A 24,547-nucleotide genomic window follows, 5' to 3' on the forward strand; every position below is an offset into this window, starting at 1 on the left:
CACAGATCAAAATGGTGGGGGATCGTGTTCTGTTGACTATACGAAAGCTGTCTCAGCCCAGACTCGATTTCAGGACCGATGAGAACATGGTAAGATGCTAATTTTGCTTTATTGGCTGGACCCCCTAGATGGGCGGGTCCAATGATGGTTCCCTCCCTACATTGGTTGTTATTGAATTGGGAAGGTTTGGGTGACCGACCTTTGTCGAGCCACTCTCGGTTGAGGGAGTTATAAATTACGGGAAGTTGTTTTATTATGTGCTGGTGTATTTTCCCATGACTAGGGGTTGTTGCCGAGATTATAGGGATACCTGGAAGAGTCTGCGGAGGGCTGGGCAATTCCATACTGCTATCAAACATGGCAGCTCCATCAGATATTATTAAATTCCTTCCATGGAACATAAGGGGATTGGGATCAATGTCCAAGAGACACAGTGTCCATAGCTAACTGAAGAGGAGGGGGTTCATATTGCCCTGCTCCAAGAAAATGTAGTGAGGATATGGGATTCACTGCCTACATTGCTAAGTTAGCATAAGTTAGTATGTGCTTGGCAGCCATGTTGCCACTTTTGCACACGTTTCTACATGATTTTGTTTTCTCGAATCCTATGCTTTTTCCCGCTCACATGGGAACTGTCTGCCTTCTACGTTTCTTGCTGAACTCTGTGCTCTTCGTCTGCACAGCGTGTTCAAGGTAAAAAAAAACAATGTGCTCTGTTAATCTGCATTGCTCAGTTCCACGCATGTCAGACATAATACAACCACAGCTGTGCTACGGAAAATCGAGTCCTTTTATATGGTTTGGAAGGCATGCTACTCACGCGAAGAAAACCCTTCCGAGGAGAAGAGGTGTGTTTGTCCGGAGATGGAATTCTTTGCATCTAAACCTGGAGGTATGTGGTCCCCTTGACAAAGCCCAGAGGTCTTCTATAATTATTATAAACTAGTTCCTAGCACGGGGAGAGTGGCAAGGCTCATTAGGGTTTTTTTTTCACTAGCTTTATAAAATTATATCCCCGTTCATATTTTATGGAATTGTAACAATTCTCACTATATTGAGATTATGCAATTTGCTGCTAGCATTTGCTCGTGTACTGCATTATAGAGCACGTTAGTTAAAATAAACATTTTAAACTATACTGTGTCTCTGATTACTTATGTTGTGGACAAGTATGAGTGAGTTAACGAAAGAGTGTTCTTGCTCCCGCGATTACTGAGAGAGTCTGAGTTACATGTTCTAGGATGTCTAATCATTGGTAGCTTCGCTGTAGTCTGGAGAACGAATGAGACACTATAGCTAGTCGGATTGGGGTTTCGGGCACTAAGGTGGGCAGTTGGTACACCACTGTACACCGAGGTCCTGGTTTCTTGCGCGTAGTTCTTTATATGTGCAGAATCCCTGCAACAAAACTCACCTCTTGCAGAGCGAGACCAAGAGACTATATAGAAGATGGAGGGGGCAGATATATGCAGCAAATTATTCCGCTTACGCTAGACATGTGCTATTATGAATTTGACCAGGGGTCCCCTTAGAAGTCACCAGTGCCAATATTGATAAAGAAGGGAGATATGTACTGCTTACTGGGAAGCTGTGCGGCAGAGGCATTAACATTGGTAGTTTTTACGCCCCAAATCATGACCAGCTGACCTTTCTGCAGGGGCTTTCGGGCCAATTAGCTGACTTGGTGCCTGGGGCCATGATTTTGGGCGGAGACTTCAACTGTGTGAGGGATGTCAAACAAGATCGCTGGCACACTGGGGACTGTTTACACCTGAAGGATACAACATGCCAAAGATATAGAATATTCCTTCTTTAGCCAACTACATCAATTACATACTAGACTTGCCGCATTCTTTTGTTCCGCAGACATTAATGAGGCTGCCACGCACACTGAGTATCTGGGATGCACCTTTTCGGACCATAACCCATTGCTGATATTTCATCGGCCTTCGGGAACCAGACCCCGATCCCCCTGTGGAGGTTCAGTCCTAAGTCACTAGAGGACGGCCCCTTGAAGGCATTTCTAGACTCTTGTATGGAGTCTTATTTCGCCACAAATGCACACTCCACCTCTACGGTGCTGATGGAATGGGAAGCTTTTAAAGTTGTGATCCGGGGCCACTGCCTGAGTCAATCAGTTGGGGTGCGGCGAGCTCTCTGCAGAGAAATGGAAGAACTTGAGGAGCGACTACACATACTAGACAACACCCAGGGTGCTGATGCGACAGCATCAGTGGGCATTTTAGACTATAGGTCTCTTCATAATGATGCGCTGTACCGCTTGCGAAGATTTGATTATAAAAGTTACCTTGCGTGGGTACATGATGAAGATGGTCAGTCAGGTTGACTATTAGTAAGGCTGATTAAACCGGAAACACGAGGTTCACAAATTACAAGCAGGTAACACCGCAGGCACGATTATACACGAAACAGGTGCAGTTAATGCTCTGTTCTGTGAGTATAGTGAAATATTTTATACAGCCCCACCACCAGCTCCCCAGGACACGATTAGAGAATTTCTGGTGCCTTTAAAGCTAGCAACCTTAGACAGGCAGAACTGGGAACTATTAAGAGCCCCGGTGACACTGTTAGAGATATGCTAAGCCATAGCCTCAATGGCCACAGGGAAATCACCGGAGCCGGATGGTCTCCCTGCCGAATTTAATTCAGTCCTTGCCTCCAGGTTAGCACCCTGTAAACTGAGTCCCTGAGACTGGGACATCTCCAAGACTCTACACAAAGCGCTAAAGTGATCCCACTCCCTAAAACACCAATGCCAGGCGCCTGAGTAGTAGACTCCAGACCTCTATCCTTACTTAAATGGATTTCAAGATTTTAAGTAAAATCCTGGCACTGAGAGTGCTGCCACATGTGCCAACGTTAATACACACAGATCAAAATGGGCTCATCCCTTCCCGAAATACCTCATACAAACTAAGCAGACTCTACTCAGTACTGTACCACCTCGAGGGGAGAATATATGAGCAGGCTGCAATCCTGTCAATAGACCTAGAAAGGGCTTTTTATACGGTTTGCTGGGGCTATTTATTTGAACGCCTGGAGAGAATGGGTTTGGGAGAGGGCTGGATTAAATGGGTCAAAATACTGCATACCCATCCAACTGAAGGAGTCAAAACGGGCGGGATGATTTCTGCCCAGTCTGAGATTTCACAGGCCAGAAAACAGGGGAGCCCACTGACACCTGTAATGTTTGCCCTGGCAATGGAACCACTGGCTGCCTTGTTTTGCCAGGGGGGACTGGGATGGGGCTGACCCTCGATTGACGACAACATGTTATTTCCCTATATGCTGATGACCTCCTGGTATACCTACATGAGGCTGTGGATGGTTCTGACACTGCTCTGCGTCTCCTTGACCATATTGCCACCCTGACAGGACTGCAAGTTAACAAGACTAAAAGCTACCTCTTCCCAATGTCGGTACCCTTGACATGACTCCCAACACTTTCAGAGGATCTTAACTGGGCCCAAACCATGTTTAAGTACCTAGGTATCCATATTTATCACTCCCTGGCTGACATGCGTGGGGGTAATCTGAATAGAGAGCTTCGGTCACTCAGATCCTGTGTAACATTTTAAAACTCTCTGAAACTGCCTGTAATGGCACGTACATCATTGACTAAAATGGTCATGCTACCCGACTACTGTATTGTTTTGTAAACCTCCTATTAATATTGCCTAGAGGCTGTTTTTCCCCCCTGGACTCGTTAGTATGAGACTTAATATGGGGTGAGGGTGTAGAAGGGTCTCCCTGGTGACAATGTGATGCTTAATGCGGAGTGGGGGACTGGGGGTACCCAACTTTGAATTCTATTACCTAGCCTCCCAGATACAGTGGTTGCACAGTGGTTGGAGTGGACTAACGCAGAGGAAGTATTCTTGGCTGGGCTTGGCGGGCACCCCAATCTCCTACTGTCCATAATGCTGGATCATAAGGTAGCGATCTCCTATCGATCAATACTGCAAATCACAGCACTGCAGTGCTGGAAAAGGAGTATGTCCAGGCTAACAGAGACTCCTAATTACACGCTGCTGCTGCCCTTTATGGGCTTTCCACATGGAACCCCATGCCTTATATTTACCCCTAAACAGTTAACGGAATGGAAAGAGGTGGGCTCAAAGACAGTGGAAGACTGTTACCAGGAAAATACACTGATCCCCTTTGAGGAATTGGTGGAACAATACGGGCTACCAGTGGGCCAGCTCTTAAAGTGCAAGGCTTTGGCCCACACTTTCGGAGACCTTTGGGGTGGAGCATTGGAACAACCGGAATCACATTCCCTACTGCATGCACTGCTCTCCCAGGAAATTGCTAACCATCAGGTGAAGTGGTTTTACATGACTCTAGTGGAGACATTTCTGCTACCACTACCTAAAATCAGAGGTCGCTGCGAACAAGCCCTTAATAGGTAACTCACAGACCGTGATTGGGGGAAAAGACTTGGATTCACCGCAGTCAATATCCCCTAACACGAGGCTGAAATACATTCAGTTCAACTACATACATATGACCTACCTGACCCCAGACAGGATGCGAATAATACTTGGAGGGGAGATGCGCAAGTGTTCGACGTGTGACCAACACGATGCAGATCTTATCCACATGGTTTGGACTTGCCCGATACTGCTCCTGTTTTGGACTGAAGTACTGAATTGGACAGGGGCAACTCTCAAGAGAATACTGGATAACTCCGTAGAGGTGGTCTTATTGGGCCTACATATAGCCGACCACCGAAACAGGAATACATTATAGACCTGGCCATGGCTTTGTCCAAGAGACGGGTTGCAATGACCTGGAAGACCAGAGCAGGACCGCAGGTTGAAGCCTGGCAACAAGATGTCATGAGCTGGGCTGAAGCGAAGGGGAGGGCACTCTCCAGAGAGGAGGAGTGGGCTGCGTAAGCGGCCTATAGCAGATCAATGGAGGGAACTAGTGCGGGCCTTGGAAAGCCTAATATTAGTAAGCAGTAAAATTGAGGATGAGGGAGACGCAATGGCACCTGACAGAACACCCGTAACCATCTAGGAAATGGTAAAAATAACTGACATACCCTAGATCAGAGGAAATGCATAGCAATTTGTATGCCATTGACCAAACCTCCTCATGGTTGCTATTAATAAATACAGGCTGCAACGCCTCATTTTGCACAAGCCCAAGCACCCACCTCCCCCGACCCCAAAAGAAATCAGTATAGAAATGAGATACCCACCCGAGTAAATAGGTTTGGCACACCTTACGAGTTGTTACTATTATTTTTAGTTTGTTGATAAATTTGTATACATTACTGCTGTTCTATAATTGAAACCACAATGTAGACCTCCACTGAGTCAGTAGCATACAAAAGAATAAAGGTTTCGACTGACCCTAGTCTTTAAATACCTAATTACAAAATGCGAAGTGGGTCGCACACCGCTCGTCATACTAGCAAATAGCCCCATAGGATTCTGGAGAATGTAGTGACAGCGGCGGGTACACCTATGCCACGAGTAAAAAGTTTAAAATGCCATCCCTGGACACGTGTTTCGAGGTAATTGCCTCTCGTCAGCAGGGAGCAGGTACGTATGCGGGGTGCTGTAGACTGCCAAAAATTATCAGGTATAGTACCTCTCACGGCGCGCGGGTGCGGGATCCGGGCTCGTCAACCCATAGCTCAGGGAGCTTTAAATACAAAATGCGAAGTGGGTCGCACACCGCTCGTCATACTAGCAAATAGCCCCATTGGATTCTGGAGAATGTAGTGACAGCGGCGGGTACACCTATGCCACGAGTAAAAAGTTTAAAATGCCATCCCTGGACACGTGTTTCGAGGTAATTGCCTCTCGTCAGCAGGGAGCAGGTACGTATGCGGGGTGCTGTAGACTGCCAAAAATTATCAGGTATATTACCTCTCACGGCGCGCGGGTGCGGGATCCGGGCTCGTCAACCCATAGCTCAGGGAGCTTTAAATACAAAATGCGAAGTGGGTCGCACACCGCTCGTCATACTAGCAAATAGCCCCATAGGATTCTGGAGAATGTAGTGACAGCGGCGGGTACACCTATGCCACGAGTAAAAAGTTTAAAATGCCATCCCTGGACACGTGTTTCGAGGTAATTGCCTCTCGTCAGCAGGGAGCAGGTACGTATGCGGGGTGCTGTAGACTGCCAAAAATTATCAGGTATAGTACCTCTCACGGCGCGCGGGTGCGTGATCCGGGCTCGTCAACCCATAGCTCAGGGAGCTTTAAATACAAAATGCGAAGTGGGTCGCACACCGCTCGTCATACTAGCAAATAGCCCCATGGGATTCTGGAGAATGTAGTGACAGCGGCGGGTACACCTATGCCACGAGTAAAAAGTTTAAAATGCCATCCCTGGACACGTGTTTCGAGGTAATTGCCTCTCGTCAGCAGGGAGCAGGTACGTATGCGGGGTGCTGTAGACTGCCAAAAATTATCAGGTATAGTACCTCTCACGGCGCGCGGGTGCGGGATCCGGGCTCGTCAACCCATAGCTCAGGGAGCTTTAAATACAAAATGCGAAGTGGGTCGCACACCGCTCGTCATACTAGCAAATAGCCCCATGGGATTCTGGAGAATGTAGTGACAGCGGCGGGTACACCTATGCCACGAGTAAAAAGTTTAAAATGCCATCCCTGGACACGTGTTTCGAGGTAATTGCCTCTCGTCAGCAGGGAGCAGGTACGTATGCGGGGTGCTGTAGACTGCCAAAAATTATCAGGTATAGTACCTCTCACGGCGCGCGGGTGCGGGATCCGGGCTCGTCAACCCATAGCTCAGGGAGCTTTAAATACAAAATGCGAAGTGGGTCGCACACCGCTCGTCATACTAGCAAATAGCCCCATAGGATTCTGGAGAATGTAGTGACAGCGGCGGGTACACCTATGCCACGAGTAAAAAGTTTAAAATGCCATCCCTGGACACGTGTTTCGAGGTAATTGCCTCCCGTCAGCAGGGAGCAGGTACGTATGCGGGGTGCTGTAGACTGCCAAAAATTATCAGGTATAGTACCTCTCACGGCGCGCGGGTGCGGGATCCGGGCTTGTCAACCTATAGCTCAGGGAGCTTTAAATACAAAATGCGAAGTGGGTCGCACACCGCTCGTCATACTAGCAAATAGCCCCATAGGATTCTGGAGAATGTAGTGACAGCGGCGGGTACACCTATGCCACGAGTAAAAAGTTTAAAATGCCATCCCTGGACACGTGTTTCGAGGTAATTGCCTCTCGTCAGCAGGGAGCAGGTACGTATGCGGGGTGCTGTAGACTGCCAAAAATTATCAGGTATAGTACCTCTCACGGCGCGCGGGTGCGGGATCCGGGCTCGTCAACCCATAGCTCAGGGAGCTTTAAATACAAAATGCGAAGTGGGTCGCACACCGCTCGTCATACTAGCAAATAGCCCCATAGGATTCTGGAGAATGTAGTGACAGCGGCGGGTACACCTATGCCACGAGTAAAAAGTTTAAAATGCCATCCCTGGACACGTGTTTCGAGGTAATTGCCTCTCGTCAGCAGGGAGCAGGTACGTATGCGGGGTGCTGTAGACTGCCAAAAATTATCAGGTATAGTACCTCTCACGGCGCGCGGGTGCGGGATCCGGGCTCGTCAACCCATAGCTCAGGGAGCTTTAAATACAAAATGCGAAGTGGGTCGCACACCGCTCGTCATACTAGCAAATAGCCCCATAGGATTCTGGAGAATGTAGTGACAGCGGCGGGTACACCTATGCCACGAGTAAAAAGTTTAAAATGCCATCCCTGGACACGTGTTTCGAGGTAATTGCCTCTCGTCAGCAGGGAGCAGGTACGTATGCGGGGTGCTGTAGACTGCCAAAAATTATCAGGTATAGTACCTCTCACGGCGCGCGGGTGCGGGATCCGGGCTCGTCAACCCATAGCTCAGGGAGCTTTAAATACAAAATGCGAAGTGGGTCGCACACCGCTCGTCATACTAGCAAATAGCCCCATAGGATTCTGGAGAATGTAGTGACAGCGGCGGGTACACCTATGCCACGAGTAAAAAGTTTAAAATGCCATCCCTGGACACGTGTTTCGAGGTAATTGCCTCTCGTCAGCAGGGAGCAGGTACGTATGCGGGGTGCTGTAGACTGCCAAAAATTATCAGGTATAGTACCTCTCAAATACCTAATTGTTGCCAAGTCATAATGAAAATTACTGTAATAATGTGACCAGATTTAATGATTGCTGTTCGACAATTCTGTATGTCTATGAATATGTACTAAAAATACCAAAATATCAATGTTATAAACAAGCATTGGCATAGCCAATAGGTCTCGCCTTTGGGACCTTATAAGTGTTTGCCAAATGCAGCACATTATTCTTGGTGCTACAGCATCTACTTACTTCATGAGCTTTGCCCTGTGATGCAGCCAGTGTTCAATGCTGCTTTATGGTGTAGGGGCAATTCAGATGGGCTTTGTCTTCTAAACATGGTGGCGCATCGGAGAGCTGCAATATGATGCTAGTCGCAGTGCTCTCTGGCACAGTTGCCTGTGGGGATTCAAGCATGGCACGCATTTTGTAAGTCTGATATCAGAGCCCTGGTGTATTCTAGGGGCCTGGGAACATCGTACAGTGATCCAGTGAGGCTCTTGATTACAGAGGTATAGTGTAGGCAGGTGCAGTTGGCATCGCACACCGCGTGAATGCAGTCAAGAACCAGTTACTATCCCAATAATTTTAATTATTGCTTTAGGGCCCAGGACGGCCTTGCCACGCTACTGATAAGGAGCTCACACTGACATTGAGGTAATTACACTACAACTTTTAACCCTTCCCTAACCCATAAAGCCATCGCCTCATACGGACACTAACTTCAAAGCGCCTGGAGGTGGTTAAGCTCACACCGTACGCTGCACAAAAACACAATATTTTATGGAATGTAAGTGCACCTCCTTCTGCTGTCCATTGCTACATAATGAGATAAGCAACTTGTGCTGCGCTTAAAAGACCACCACAGACACTGTGTGGCACCACATCACACGAGCCGATTGAAAAAGATTTAAAAGAAATACATACATCTGGAGAGGAGTCTTAAAACAGGTTTTCATGGGCTGGTGAAATTACGTAAATTTCCGAGCACCAAGAGGTTAGGTCTGAGCGTCGGCCACCGCTCGCTTGAAGTTCTTGGGGGGGTGGGGGGTTTGTCTTAAATGATGATTCTGAAAATAATACCATCAAACCATCAATAAATGAATTGAAATAAAAACTCACCACTAAGGAGCCTGCAAGCCTTGCGGGGAGTGCACACAGCTAAGAGAGGAGAGGCCCAGATGACTCTGAAGCCACATAAAATATTTCTCATGTGGCGCAACGTATTCTGATCATAGAGCAATGGCTCTGGGGACCTTATCTCAGTGAGGTGTGATCCCTGGAACGATGTTCCCCGCAGCCTGTCGCACTCAAGATGGTGGCTTTATGAGCCTGGCCCGGGTTGGCTTCAAGGAGCGGGCCTTGCAGTGCGGTGGGTCAGGGCGGGGGGGCGGGTGTCCGGCGTGGACAGAGCAGATCCCATCACTCATCACCCCCTCCCCTATCTCTTTCCCACCTCACTCTTTCTACCTCCCTTATTCCTTTCCTCCCTCCCCTGAATTTCTCTCCCTTTGTCTGCTTTTTTCCCTCTGCCTGAGCCATGCTTCTGTAACTCATAAATATATATATATTTAAATATGTAATATATAATTGTCCAAGCCTAATCACTGTTAAAATGTAATCATGAGTGAACTTACTATTTGAATATATAGAACTCTAACCACTAGTATATGTAGTAGACCTTTGTACTTACTACCATTCCTATGTGATTTTAGAGTTTTCCGTTTGTATCTCTTCCTTGATTGACTTTACAACTTGTGCATTTGCAATTGTTTCTTGTTTATGTCTCCTCCTTGTGTGACTTTACAACTTGTACATTTGCAATTTTTAGGTCTCGCCTGACCCAGCGCTTGCGCTGGTCTGGCGAGACTTTAAGTAAGGGCTTCAAAAAATGCTACCGCCGGCCACAGCTTGCAGTGCATGCGCGCGGGCGCGCGCTTGAGCAGAGGTGCCATATGTCGTGATTACTGCTGCGCACGCACCACTCGTGCACATGCACTGCAAGCTGTGGCCGGCGGTAGCATTTTTCCGGACAAGACATTCGCCCCCTGCTTTAAAGGCAACACCGTGTCTTAAAGCTTGTTTTTGTTTGAGCTGGGAGCAGTGCAGAATGGATTGGAACTGTTTTCGCCAGCTGTTTTTAGAAGGAGACACGCAGATCCGGTGTCATTTCATTAATCCATTTTGATTCCGCCGAAGCCACCGGAACAAGTTGAAGGTTGCAGTTCAGTACAGCACGGGACCGCTTACGAACACAATTACCTACAAAATCTGCCTTGCGTACTGCACTTCAGAGCCGGATCTCCCCACCGCATCCCGAGTCTTGCCCCTGCTGCGTCACTGCACGAGGAAAGGTGACACTGCCCTTCAGGCCCCTCTCTTCAAACTTGTAAGCATTTTTTGTACTTGAGACTTCATCTGCATTCAGCAGCGTTTTACTCTACTTGTGCGTCACTCTGCTTCTGCATGGCAATGAAGCAGCGACACAGGAGGCTAAAGCCTTGCATACTGCATTTCAGAGCCCGATCTCCCCACCGCGTCCCGAGCCTTGCCCCCGCTGCGTCACTGCACGCGGAAAGGTGACGCTGCCCTCCAGGCCCCTCTCTGCAAACTTGTAAGCGTTTTTTGTACTTGGGACTTCATCTGCATTCAGCAGCGTTTTACTCTACTTGTTATGAATAACTGTTAGATAGTAAAGATAGTAGTTGCCTGAGGATCTACAATATTGTTGTCTCTTTTCCCTGCCTCAGGATCTTTCCATTATTACAGGGGGACCCTACTTTATGTGCATTGGATACAGGATCAAGGCCTCCACCCTCTGCATGCCTATCCTAGAGGTCACCCTCTCCCTTAAAGCGACTCTGCCTGCAGATATCCCTCATACCTTCTTCCTGCAGATCACGTTTTCCCTTCCATCCGCCGCCCATATCCTCGCCCCACAGAATAGTATCCCCATGTAACAGAGAAAGTTCACCCTCTTTCTCATTACATTCCTACCGCAACAGGCAGAAAGGTGATAAGACTGTTTTTTATATCGTCCTTAAGAAGACATTCAAACCCTTTTCCAGTCCTCCTATTTTTAGGTCTAGGCTACTAGGCAGCACATCTGTTTGGTGCAAAGACACATTGTGGGCTTCCCAAGAGCCTTCCTGGGCTTAAAGACTGTCCATTGTTTACCATAGGCTGGCTTTATTGGCACTCTCATTTACTTGTTACTGTTTTCACAGCTCCCCTTCTTATGGCTTGCCCTTCTTCGTTGTGTCCCTCTCTTCACCCACATCCTGTTCATCATCTCTGTGATTGGCTGGGTTTCTTTTCTTCCACTGCTGACTTTTCCTGAACTCGTTTTTTCTTATAGCTTAAGTAGTAGAAGTAGCAATAAACTTTAATTGTTAGCCAAGTACCATCAAAGTGCACATGTGCAAAACATGTCAATAGATACATCATAAAATCATTTAAGACATGTCACAGCACAATTCATTAAAAGGAACCAAACTTATTCAAGGCTTATTTTCTTTAGCCATTACTTATGTGCAAAATGGAGGCAAAAATCAAGCAGAACTATGTGCAAGTCGAGCAATAAATACATAAAAACATGAAAATTATCTTCCAGCTATAAATATAAAATCAATGTTAATAAGAAATAAAACAGTCAATCAAAAATGTGCCCTAGTCGCTTGGGGGCACAATCGGTAACCTACCACGTTTGTGCCATACCGCCTGTAGAAATTTTCTCGTACCAATGGCTATTACTGGAGTGGTGTCACTCCTTAGTATTCTAAGGGCCACTATATATTTTGTTAGTTTCAGATTTTGGCACGCAGGAATGATCCATTTATGGCGCGGACCATGGTAACTCGGGCAGAAGAATAATATGTGTGACTATATAGCTTAAGTATTTTCTTTCCTGATCAGTTTCACGTTTCCTCCTCTGCACAAGTTAAAAACTGCGTGTTTCTTTTTTCTATCCATCATGCTCTGTGTCCACATGTTTTCTCATTTTCTCTGTTAAAGTAACTGTATAAATATTTGCTTTGTCTTTCTCCATACAATTTCTAAGCTTTGCTTGCCTCTTTTTAATTTTAAAGCCTTTGCAGCGACGTTTAATTGTTTTCAGTGCCCAGTATTCTTTATTCACTTGTGTACTAATCTTACTGTTTATCACATCATAATTACGATTACAAATTCTTTACAAATGAGCCTACTTGCTGTACTGTATGCCTACTTTGTACTCATATAAAAACCTTAACATTAGATATTATAAATCACCGCAGTGGCGGCTGGCATCTCCTGAGGCTGGGGTGGGCGGGGTGGAGGGTTTGGGGCAGGTAAACAAAAGAAATGCACTTACCGATCCTGACGACATCCTCCTCACTCCGACCTCGTCTGCATCTGGGACTGCAGTGCAAGACCCAACAAACTCCCTTGACCAATCCAGGACTGCTCACGTGCTGTTAACCAGCATGTGAGCAGTGCCCTGATTGTAGGGAGCGGCCTCTGTTGACACTTCAGAGGGTATCGGATGCCTGCACCTGCTCTCATCCTAGCTGTCTTAAGACAGCTGGGTTGAGAGGTTTAAAGTGCGCATGTGTGGCTGGCCATCTCAAGCCGGCCGGCTAAAGACACACGCGCGCTTTGAACTAGTACAAAAGGCGGCCCTTTGCCCACCACTCCTCCCTGCTCAATAAGCAGGCCCGCCCTGACGCTCGGTTCAGGACAGGACAATACAAAATAAAATGGTAATTAATTATTTTTATTTCTGGGTCTTTGGGGCGGCACATGAGTAGGGCAAAGCTTCTCCGCTCCAATGGAGGATCCGCCCCTGATTTCCCGTCTGGTTTTACGGTTCCTCCTCCATACCATTAAATACATTTGGTGATCTGTTTCTCTAACATGTTCCTACCCATTGTGGGTTTATTCGCTTCTACTCTCCTGGGCCATAAATATTTTACATTGAAAAGCGGGGGCTTCCCTGTCCAGTCGCAGGTTTCCTCCTCCACACAATTTTTTATCTTTTACTCCATGATTCTTTCTTCTCCTCACAAGCTATCTCTTTGGGTTTCCGTTCTCTGCAGTTGTAAAGTTCTACCTTCCCCATGCTGTTTTTCATGTTGCCTCATCTAAACAATTCTTCAGCATTTCATGTGTCTTCCTTTTATTTACTACACTCCTTCTAATTTTTTTTTTTTTTTTTACATTTGTATCCACTTGTTAGTTTTCATTACCAGTAAAAAGCCCCTAGACATAATTTAGAAATGTACACAGTGTGTGTGTGTCAAATATGACATTTTTCTGACGTTCACTTTGGTTTTCTACGGTTCTGCCCTCCATTGAGACTTCACCTTTACGCGTTGCTGAATAAATTTACATTTGTGATGACCAACTTTGCCAGTATACTTAATTCAACCTAGAACCAACATATAATATTTAGTGCAACTGTACTAATAAATGCACAGTCACACTTGTATTATTACAGTCCAGTGGTCAAGTTGCAGGTTATTACCAGAGTAGAGCGAACTTGTGATAAGAAAAATACTTTGTCTTACAGATTTCGTATTACAATTACTTAACACATGGAAACAATTCTCCCAATGGTTACGAGGCCTCTTCAAATTTATTTTTGTAGTACTGCACAATTGCAATCCCTTGTACCCTGAGCGGGTGTAGCAGCTGCCGGTGTTCCATTGTTGGCAGGAGTGCAAATGGTTAGAACACCGGCTCTGTAGCTGCTTCTCCAGGGGGACATGAAGCAGCTGATAAAAGGAGCTTCATGAAAGGCGACGGACTACAAAGAGCATCTTGGTATGGCTTGTCATCACTATGGTCGGACACTTGTACCAAGTGGGAGCCATTTTCAACTCAGGTAATATATTTTTCATATTTAGGATTACAAAATAAAGTATACAATAAGTAATACGAATATTTTACCCCTCCCTACTCTGATTCTGCAAACTGATGTAAGCGGTATTGCCACCGTGCTCCAAAACCGCACTCCAGCACAAGCGGGGCTGCCAGTACACATGTCAAACTATGCCTTCAATGAGAACGGGTTGGTGAAATAGGACACGGCAGGCAGTTGCTTCCCAAGAGGGAGAGAGCTGCAGGGGAGCCTGCGAGAGCAGGGGGAGGAGCCTTGGCGTCCGTGAATCCAGCATAGCGCTAAACCAGGGAAAACACTTATACAAATAAAGCAAGTTACAGTAAAGCGATTGTGAAACTAAAAGCCGTCTGGAGCCACTAATACATGAACCTAGCCGAGTATTAAAATGGGGTTTTGGGGCGGCGGCCGACCAACGGGAGGCCTGCCACCCCCGGGGAGTTTTGGGCCAAGGGGGCAGCCGTAGACACGTACAGCGTGCCTTGGGCTCCTTTTGGGCTCGTTGGGCTGGGGTTGGGCGGTTTTTGGGCTGGAGGGCTTAAAACCGTCCATTTCGTATCACGAGCCACCATTTCGGTGGCCGTGACACGACAGCCGGTTCTGGGGAGGCAGGCAGTGGTGTCGGTTTTTGTTTATTGTCTAGGCCTCTGGAAACGGAGTCAGGGCGTTTTTGCGGGCGGATTTGCTGCAGGGCATTGGCGGTGAAAGTTGGTTGTCATTGCCGTGTGTGGAGCCTGAGTGCAGAGACCGGCGGTTTGCTGAGGAGTGCGATGGCCACGTGGGATGATCCGCGAGTAGCGGAAGCGCTTCGCTTGCTGGAGGTCGCGGGCCCCTTCTGCGCAACTGGTTAGGCGGCGGGATCCGGTGAGGACGCCGACCTTGACGTCAGGTAAGGGGAGAAAAGGGGGGGCAAGTAGTGCCGCACCGGTGGGGGTATCGGTGGGCACGGATGCGAGGGGCGATGATGGGGGGTGCGTTTGAGCAAGGGGGCATACGTATGGGACACTGGGGTGGGGACAGATGGCGCAGGGGGCGAGGGGACGGGGCCTTGTGCGATAAGGGGGTTGGGAAGGCACCCGCGACGGGTACGGGGAAGGAGAGTCATGAGGTGCCAGTGCGTAAACTCCCGTATATGGGTATTGCGAAGCCTCTGGGGGCGCATCTGTCTTTGGCCACCAAAGAGAAAATTTGGAAGGGAGAGTATGTGGACATCTTAAAGCCCCTGTATAGGGAGCTGATGGCGCAGGAAGGGTCTAAGGAGGAGGAGCTGGAGCTGGCTCGGCGGCCCAAGGTGCCTTTGAATATTGAGAAGTGGTCGGCGGGGTTTTTGATCTTTGCGAGTGTGTACTCTGATAAGTACCCAGAAAGGTCCATGGCATTGTTTAAATACATGGACGTCATACGTCGGAAAAGGCTCGTACGCCAGTTAAACTGGACCGGCTGGAACCCTTCTTGGCGTCTTATCCACGGACTGAAGACGCCGGGCTGTTGCGGCAAGGTTTTCGGGAGGGTTTCCAGCTGGTGTACGAGGGTCCGCGGATTGCTCAGTGGGCGGAGAACTTGAAATCCGCCCAGACGCATAAGGCGGTGGTGCAGGAGAAACTGGGCAAAGAGGTCCAGGAGGGGCGGATGGCGGGCCCCTTGTGCGGACCCCCGATTACGGATTTGATCATCTCCCCCGTAGGGGTGGTGCCGAATATCGGCTGATCCAACATTTGTCATGGCCCGAGGGGACGTCGGTCAACGATTACATAGCGGCTGATCTGGCGTCGGTGTCCTATTCTTCAGTGGATGTGGTGCGGCATCTGGTGGCGTTGGTGGGGTCTGGGGCTTTCATGGCTAAGTGCGACATTAAGTCAGCTTTCCGGTTGTTGCCGGTGCATCCGGTAGACTATCAGCTGCTGGGCATACAGTTTGACGGCTCTAATTTGTGGATAAGGCATTGCCCATGGGGTGTTCAATCTCCTGCGCACTGTTCGAGCGTTTCAGTACGTTTCTGCAGTGGGCTTTTTCATGGCGCACGGGACACGAGACGGTGACGCACTACCTGGATGACTTCGACCTGGTGGGACGGCCCCGTTCGGCGGACTGCCAGCAGCAGCTGGACAGTTTTACAGAGCTCATGGGCTACCTGGGTGTGCCCCTGGCGCCAAGAAGACGCACGGTCCCAGCGCGGTGCTGTCGTTTTTGGGGATCGAACTGGATTCGGAGGCTATGGAGGCTCGATTGCCGAGGGACAAGAAAATGCATATGCTGGGGCTGGTGGATACGCTGTTGGGAAAGCAGAAGGTGACAGTGAGAGAGGTGCAGGTTTTGTTGGGGAATTTGATATTCACGTGCTGAGTGGTGCGGGCGGGGCGTACATTTTGTCGGCGTTTGGGACTGTCCTCGTCCGGGTTGACGTTGCCGCACCACCATTTGCGCCTGCCCGCAGGTACGAAGGAGGATCTGTGTATGTGACGGGCTTTTTTGGAGCATTTCAATGGGATTCCCATGGCGCCCCCGGAGGAATGGGAATGGGACGTGACCATCTCGTCGGATGCGGCCGGGGTCGGGGGTTTCGGGTTGTACTGGTAGGGGAGGTGGTGTGCGGAGACCTGGCCGCTAGCCTGGCAGAACGTGGGGAGTAGCATAGCATTTTTGGAGCTGTTCCTGTTGGTGGTGGCGGTGTCGGTGTGGGCACGGGAGCTCGCGCATAAAAAGGTGCTGTTCAAGGTGGACAACATGGCAGTGGTGCATGTCGTTAATCGACAGTCGGCTCGGGATCCGCAGGTGCTTAAACTGTTGAGGGTGTTTGTAGTGCAATGTTTGGACCATGACATTCTGTTTCAAGCACGTCATGTACCGGGGGTGGACAATGACAGCGGATGCTTTGTCTCGTTCAAAGTGGCAGAGGTTCCATGGGCTAGCCACGGACGCGGACGAGTGCAAGACGCCTGTGCCAGCGGGGCTGTGGTCTGTAGGAGAGAGATGGTCACGCAATTGGTAAGGCAGTCGGTGGCCCCGTCCACATGGAAGGCATACGAACAGGCGTGGCGGGAGTTTTTGGAGAGCGGCGCGGTCCGGCATGACAATCCATGGGTGCGGAATGCGCAAGTGGTACAGTTTATGCTGGCACTGATGGACAGGGGACGGTCGAAGGTGACGATTGCCGGCAAACTATCCACCAATAGCCTTTATGGGAAAGATGTTGTGGGGCTACGCGCCGTCGGTGGGCGAACTGGGCGCGCGATTGCTGGAAGGTTGGGTGCGCGAGAAAGGAGCCAGGGCACCTCAGCGCGGTCCCATCACGGGCGGTATGCTTGGCGGCTTGATACAGCTCATGCCAAAGATATGCCGCAATCAGGAGGAGGTCCTGTTGTTTGCAACCCTGATGTCGTGGATGTATTTCAGGGCATTTCGGGTGTCCGAGCTGGTAGGGTCACGGGGCAAGCCAGGACTGCGGTGGGGGGAAGTGGAATTGCGAACGCGGGAGGTGGCGGTCCGGCTGCGGCGCGCAAAGACTGACCAGAGGTGCGAGGGGCAGTGGGTGGTGCTGGGTCCAGTGGCGGATCGAGGAGTGTGCCCCGCATGGTGGGGGAACGGCTGGCTGGTGGGGGGCAACCCGGGGACGGGGAGGTTTTTCGCCGGGCGGACGGAGGACGGGTGACGGCGGCACAGCTGCTCTGGGTACTACGGCAGGCGCTGCAGGCCTTAGGGGAGGATCCCAGGCGCTTTGGGACACTCTTGTTTCGCATAGGGGCGGCAACCGATGCAGCGTGAAATGTATGGGGGAGGGATGAACTGATGCGCTTGGGGAGATGGAAGTCAGATTGTTTCAAGACGTACATTAGGTTGCGGGGACACGGGATGGAGGAGGAGTCATGAGGTTTATGCGTTAGTTGACATGTGTCTCTTTTCAGGTACAGTGGCGGGGCCGGACGCGGAGGGAATCTCGATCTTCATCGTAGGACATTCTTTTGTGAAACGGGCGGAGCACTCTGAATGGGATAGGCACAAGAATCTCAATTTAGGATTGGATGCTGGGCTTTTCAATTGTCAGTGGCGGGGAAAGGGGGGCATGAGAAGGCATGAATTAATTCCCATGTTGAATCAGGTGGTACGGGGGGGAATTTGTCCAGATGTCTTGGTCATCCATGTAGGGAAAATGACTTGGTGCAATGTAAGGGCTTGGCTTTGTTGAAGCAGATGCAGCGGGACTTGCGGTAGATACGGGGGCAGTGGTCCGGGTGCCACGTGATTTGGTCTGAGTTCATACCCAGGAGGAAGTGGAGGGGGGCAGAGCATCCTGCGGCAATAGACAGAGCGCATAGGAAGATTAATAGGGATATGCAAGTCTTTTGCGCTAAGGAGGGTTTCGGGAGGATGGAGCACCCGGACTTACGCTATGCGGCAGTATATTTTTTTCAGGAGGATGGAGTTCATCTGTCCCGGTGTCGGTTTTTGTCCCACCCTCCCTCCCCAAATTTTTGTTTTTTCATGCGGTGTGCGGGGCCTTTTTTGGTGGGGGACTTTGGAAGGCGTGGTGGAGTTTTTTGCGGTTGGCTTTTGGGGGAACAGGTGCATCCGGGGGAACACGTGTAAGGGGTTGTCGCTGGAACAGGTGCGGGTGTGAGGCGATCTGCTGCAGGGGGCGTTTTTCCCTAGTTGTTTCAGTATAGGGTTGGATGGTTAAAGTTATGAGAATAATATAAGAAGTTATTTAGTTAGGTAGGTGTAGAGAAGTTAGGAATGGCCAGTTGTTTATAATGGTTGCAGGAGGGGGGGGACATGTTAGGGGAGGGGGTGGGGGGAAGGTAGGAAGACTTTACTTAGTGAGGTTTAGTTTTGTATGGCACAGGCCAAGGGAATTTCTGATGTAAGGTGCACCTGTTTCCAATAAAGCGGCCTTTTTCACACCAAGGAATGTGTCGTGGTATGTGCTGCCCCCAGGTTAGGCCCAAACAAGAGGGAGGTGCCATCACAGCTGTGATCGAGATAATTGTTACCAGATGTCCCCGTAAACAGAAAGAAAAGATAAAGAAATGGCCATCACATGCTACTCAGTGTGATGGCCAAACAACATGTTCACTAAGTGAAATCGCCACAAGCACACAAGGGAGGAACACTTGCAAAACTGCACCAATAAAAAGACTGCATTTCTTAATGGCACAGGCAACAGCCAATCAAAACCACATACATTTTTAACACCCATACAATACAATACAACAGGTCTTAAAGACAGGGCAAGCTCTGTCGAGGCTCAACCTGACCAAGCACTCTAGCACCATCACAAGCCTGCATGCAACTCCTGCTTACATGGGAAACAGTGATGAAACCTCCAGCTAGCCCACCTCAACACGTGTTCTGCTGTGCAGTGCAAAAGCAAAAAGAGGTTTAGGCTGTGTGCACCTCTCTCATGAAATGGAAGAAAACACCGGCTGACCCGCCTGACTTTGACTGTCTCCCCCCTCATGATCTCAGATTATCTCCCACTCTAATGCAGAATTGCAACCTTTTTAATACCCTGTGCTGCCCCCGTGTAGAAAGCAAGAAGCGAAATTACCTTAATGGACATTTTTAGTTTTGACGTAAAATGGTGCTTGCACCATTCATGGTAAACATCCTGTATTCATTACACATTCCACACAAATAGAAAAGGACTTTGAGTCAATCTTATTAAGTCATTTTCTTCTTTTTCTCGTTACACATCAGACCGTTTCTTGAGACAGTGTCAATCCCAGCTTGAATCAGCCCATCGAATAATCTTTCAATTTTCTATTCCAGTGTTTCCTTGAGCCTTAATTTAGTGTGCCTCATTGACTATTTTACCCCTGGAAAGTACACTCAACCATCACTCTTTCCATTCTTTGTCACACGTGCAGTTTGTACAGAAATATCTGCAATTTAAACATGAGCAGCCTGCATGCTTTAAATTCAGCGCAAGCATTGCGTTTTCATTCTAAGCCTTCTACAGTCGTTGGGGCCAGGCTTCTTTTGGATTTATTTTGAAGGGAAGCTGTGCTTGTTTGTCATTCCTATCTTGGATAATGTCCATCTTGCCTTGCTAAGGGGCTCATTTATGAGCCCCTGCGTCAATTTTGCGCCACCGGTGCGTCACTTTTCGTGACGCACCAGTGGCGTAAAACATGCGCCATGATGTGCCATATTTACAAAGTGACGCATCTACCTAGATGCGTCACTTTGTAAACCCCTGCGCTACATTATACCTGCGTCAGGTATAATGTATGCAGGGTGGGCGTTCCCACGTAAGTAAGCATCGTAGAAGTGACGCAGTGAAATCTACGAGATCTCACTGCGCCACTTCTAGGGTGCAAATGCGTCAATATCTTGCGCCTGCCTCACAGCAGGCGTAAGACTGACGCAGGCCCTTTCACATGGGGCTTGCCCCATGTGAAAGGACACATTGCTGGAGTTGCGTCACTTTTGTGACACACTCCAGCAATGCGTCACTTTTGCGCCTACAGATACGTCAGAAATACTGACGTATCTGTGACTCCTTGCGACATGATGCGTCATACTGTAAATATGACGCATCATTGGAGTTGCAGGGAGGGCGCAGTGAAAAGTGACGCATCACTGTTTTCACGCAGTGATGCGTCACTTTTCATAAATGAGGCCCTAAGTGTCTTTGCTGTTGTTAACAAGCTAAAAAAATATCAGCTACTGACAAATTCTTAGTACTGCGCTTCAGACACCGTCCTATGATTGCAAATGTATTCAAACTCTCACCTCCTATTCCATCATTAATAGCAATTACCTACTAGTCAGACTCTCTTGTCCAGTCCTTACTGAATGACCGGACTGTGACGAGGAAGATCAGGACATAAAGTAATGAAGATTAACGGTAAGTAACCTGGACTTGAATCCCCATCAGCAGTGACAGCTCCTTCCCTGGCTCTGGAGAGATACAAGGGCCATGGCTTGTTCATTGTTCCTAATTTGCAGGTGAGTTTTGCTAGCTTAACAGTTTTTATATCAATAATGTGTATTGTCTCCAGCCTGTAAGTAATACCTACTCGAAGAGGAGAGAGATGAGATATCCTGGCCGAAAGACCAGGACAATAAATTCTCACTCATACAAAAATTTGTGACTGGAACGTTGCTGGTTGTGCTATTTAAAGCATGTATGCAGGTAATGCATAACGACTGCCAAGTCCATGAATTATGCACTAAGGGTGTGGACTTCTAGTAGTGGTAGGAACCATAATAAATCCTTAGTATACTCGTCTTCACCTCCGGCGTACCGTGTTACTTAAGCCATGTTCGAACCCTGTGTGATCAAAGCAACACAGGGTTCGGATGAGACATCTTATTTGGACACATCCTTGAGAAAGTCGTAGAAAGGACTAAACACGTGTCGGCTGAGATCATCTAGGAGGAGCAAACAGCAACACATCTACAAATCATCACTAAACAATTGTACCTGCAATTAAGGGACTGATAAACAGCTAAGATTGTATTGAAGATATGATGTACATTTCTTGGGTGACATTGATTTGAAGTAAGATGAAAACATCACTTACCTGAATGATTGAAGCTAATTTGTAAGGCATCGTTTCTATACTATCTAAGAAACACAAATGTACCAATGAACATTCAAACAGACTTAACCCTTACTTGAATTGGGTACCAGCTCAGTGTGATTTTCAGGCATTTATTATGGCCACAACTCCTCCATTGTCCATCAGGTCTGTTGTGGTGTTAGCATCCACACCTGGGCAGCCGTATCTCCTCCTCTGTCATTTAAGCAGCAAACAGCTGCCCGATTAATATCACCATTGCTGGAGGTCTGGAAAAGAGATAGGGAGATATTAATTTTGCCATTTGAGGCTAATTTTCAAAGACAAAAATATTAGTTTACTCTAAAACATTCCCCAAACTCTCCAACTATTTCGATGTGAACCTTTGAGAGTTCTTTAATGTGCATGGCTAAAAAATCTTGCCACACTTCATTAGAGAGTGTATTTGTCCTGCTTTTGGTGTATCTTTAGTACACTCATTTCAGTCTAATCATATAATTAACCATGGACAATACATTTGTCACTAGTTAAAGCGGAGCTACGTCTTTGTCTAGTTGCGTGCTTTTCTGTTGATGTTGCAAACAGGTTATACTCCAATACCACTGCAGGTTTTAGTAATACACTTCTAGGTCACACGTTAATAAAATTCCATTAAATATATGGGTGCGGACTAACAGTGATTATGGTGCATCCCACAAATTTCAGAATAGCAGCTCTATCACTACAATAATCCATGCACTCAATCGTCCATCCATACACTCAGCCATTCCCGTCCTCTACCTCAATGATGGACTCCCCTCCTACCAGGTGCTCCCACGACATTACTGTTAGAAGGCGACCTCAGAGGGGCCCGGAGGGGGCCCTGACTGCCCTGAGACCCACCCTCGAGGTATCGTAGCCGGGCACTGGCGGGAGACTCCTCAGGGGAGGAACCTCGTATCTAGGATCGTACACTCGGCACCGCACGACAGATAGACACCACGCGAGGAGTTCTTAAGAGCAAATCTTTATCAGATCGGAGTGGTAAGATCTTTATGATCAGCAAGGCAAAATATATACAAGTAGAGCACGGGCTCACAAAGTCTTGGAGGGGGTTTAGGGGGTAGCGGGACAGTCTTTTTGGGGGTATGGATCAAATGCAGGTGCGCATCCGGCGCACAGCTCACAATCCTCGAGCTGGGGGATACGCTTGTCGTCGTGGGGTCCGGCGGGACCAAGGGAGTCTGTGGGTGCTGCGAGATACTCAGCAGGCTCGGGTACAAGTTCGGAGGTCTTACGATCTTCGGGGAGCCGCGAGTCACTCAGCAGGGCTCAAGCACAAGTTCGGAGGTCTTACGATCTTCAGGGAGCCGCGAGTCACTCAGCAGGGCTCAAGCACAAGTTCGGAGGTCTTACGATCTTCAGGGAGCCGCGAGTCACTCAGCAGGGCTCAAGCACAAGTTCGGAGGTCTTACGATCTTCAGGGGGCCGCGAGTCACTCAGCGGGGCTCAAGCACAAGTTCAGGGTTTGACGATCTTCAGGGAGCCGCGAGTCACTCAGCAGGGCTCATGTGTTTCCAAGGCGAATCTGCCGGACAGTCCCAGAGCACCCCTTGTTATAGGGCGACTCCTCTTTGATGTCCGGAGTCGGTGAAGGCAGGGGTCTTGTCACCTGGGGGTCGCTTGTTGGGGGTTTCCTACCATTGTCCTTTGATCCTTTCAGGGCCGGGTCGGGAGGAGCCCCAGACACCCAGCAGGCGTGGAGCCAGCCCTCGGGGAGGCCGGCGGGTCGATCGAAACCCACCTTCCCAGGGAAGCGCAGAGGTGTGAGGGAAACTGCTCCGCCCTTTCTCATCCCAAGGGGAGCGCGATGTCCTCCAGCCGGAGTGGCGCCTGTAGGCTAGGGTCGCGCTGGGGCCGGGCGGCCATCTTGGTGCATGAAGTGGGCACGCGGGCCCGGGGTGGCCGAAGGAGGAAGGCCACGGATGGGGGAAGTCCGGGTCGGGTGTGTGTGTTCTGGTGGGAAGGATCGGCTAGGCCAGGGGCTCGGGCTGGTGTGAGGTGCAGGGGTCAGGTCTGACTATGTTACGAGGGCCGGGTCTAACACGCGTCCCCCCCAGCTGAAAGCCGGAGAGAACTACCCATCTTCTTGGGGGTTCTCTTCGCTGAGGCGGAAGAATCGGGAGAGGCCATCGGCGTTGGCGTGGTCCGTACCAGGGCGATGTTCCACGGTGAAATCCATCCCCTGGAGGGAGATTGACCACCGCAGAAGCTTGGGGTTTTCTCCTCGCATCTGCATGAGCCATCGCAAGGGGCGATGGTCGGTCTGGACCCTGAAATGGGTGTCGAACAGGTAAGGGCATAGTTTCTTGAGGCCCCAGACTACGGCGAACGCCTCGCGCTCGATGGTACTCCATCTCTGTTCCCTGGGCAACAGCCTTCGGCTGAGGAAGGCCACGGGCTGGTCTAGACCCTGGTCATTTACTTGGGAGAGGACGGCCCCGATGCCATCAGGCATCAGTTTGTACCACAAACTCTTTGGAGTAGTCGGGGGCCTGGAGGACGGGGGCCGTACACATGGCCATTTTTAGGGCATTGAATGCCTCTTGGCAGGCAGGGGACCGCCGACCAGGCTGCCGTAATTCCGGATGAATCTCCGATAGTAGCCCGTGAGGCCCAGAAAGGCTCGGACCTCTGTTTGGGTAGTGGGGGGTTCCCAGGCTAGGATGGCGTCGATTTTGGCCTGTAGAGGGGCGACCTGCCCGCTTCCGACCTGGTGCCCCAGGTAGGTTACCGAACCTTGCCCAATCTGGCATTTGCTGGCTTTCACGGTGAGGCCCGCCTGGCGTAGGGCGGTTAGCACCCTCCGGAGGTGCTGGAGGTGCTCACTCCATTCGGAACTAAAAACTGCGATATCGTCGAGATATGCAGCGCTGAATTTTTCCAGCCCGGCCAGGACTCTATTTACCAGTCGCTGGAAGGTGGCCGGGGCATTTTTCATCCCGAAGGGCATTACGCGAAAGCGATAGTGCCCA

Source organism: Triturus cristatus, chromosome 5_2 (assembly GCF_964204655.1).
Source record: "Triturus cristatus chromosome 5_2, aTriCri1.1, whole genome shotgun sequence".
Lineage (NCBI taxonomy): Eukaryota > Metazoa > Chordata > Amphibia > Caudata > Salamandridae > Triturus > Triturus cristatus.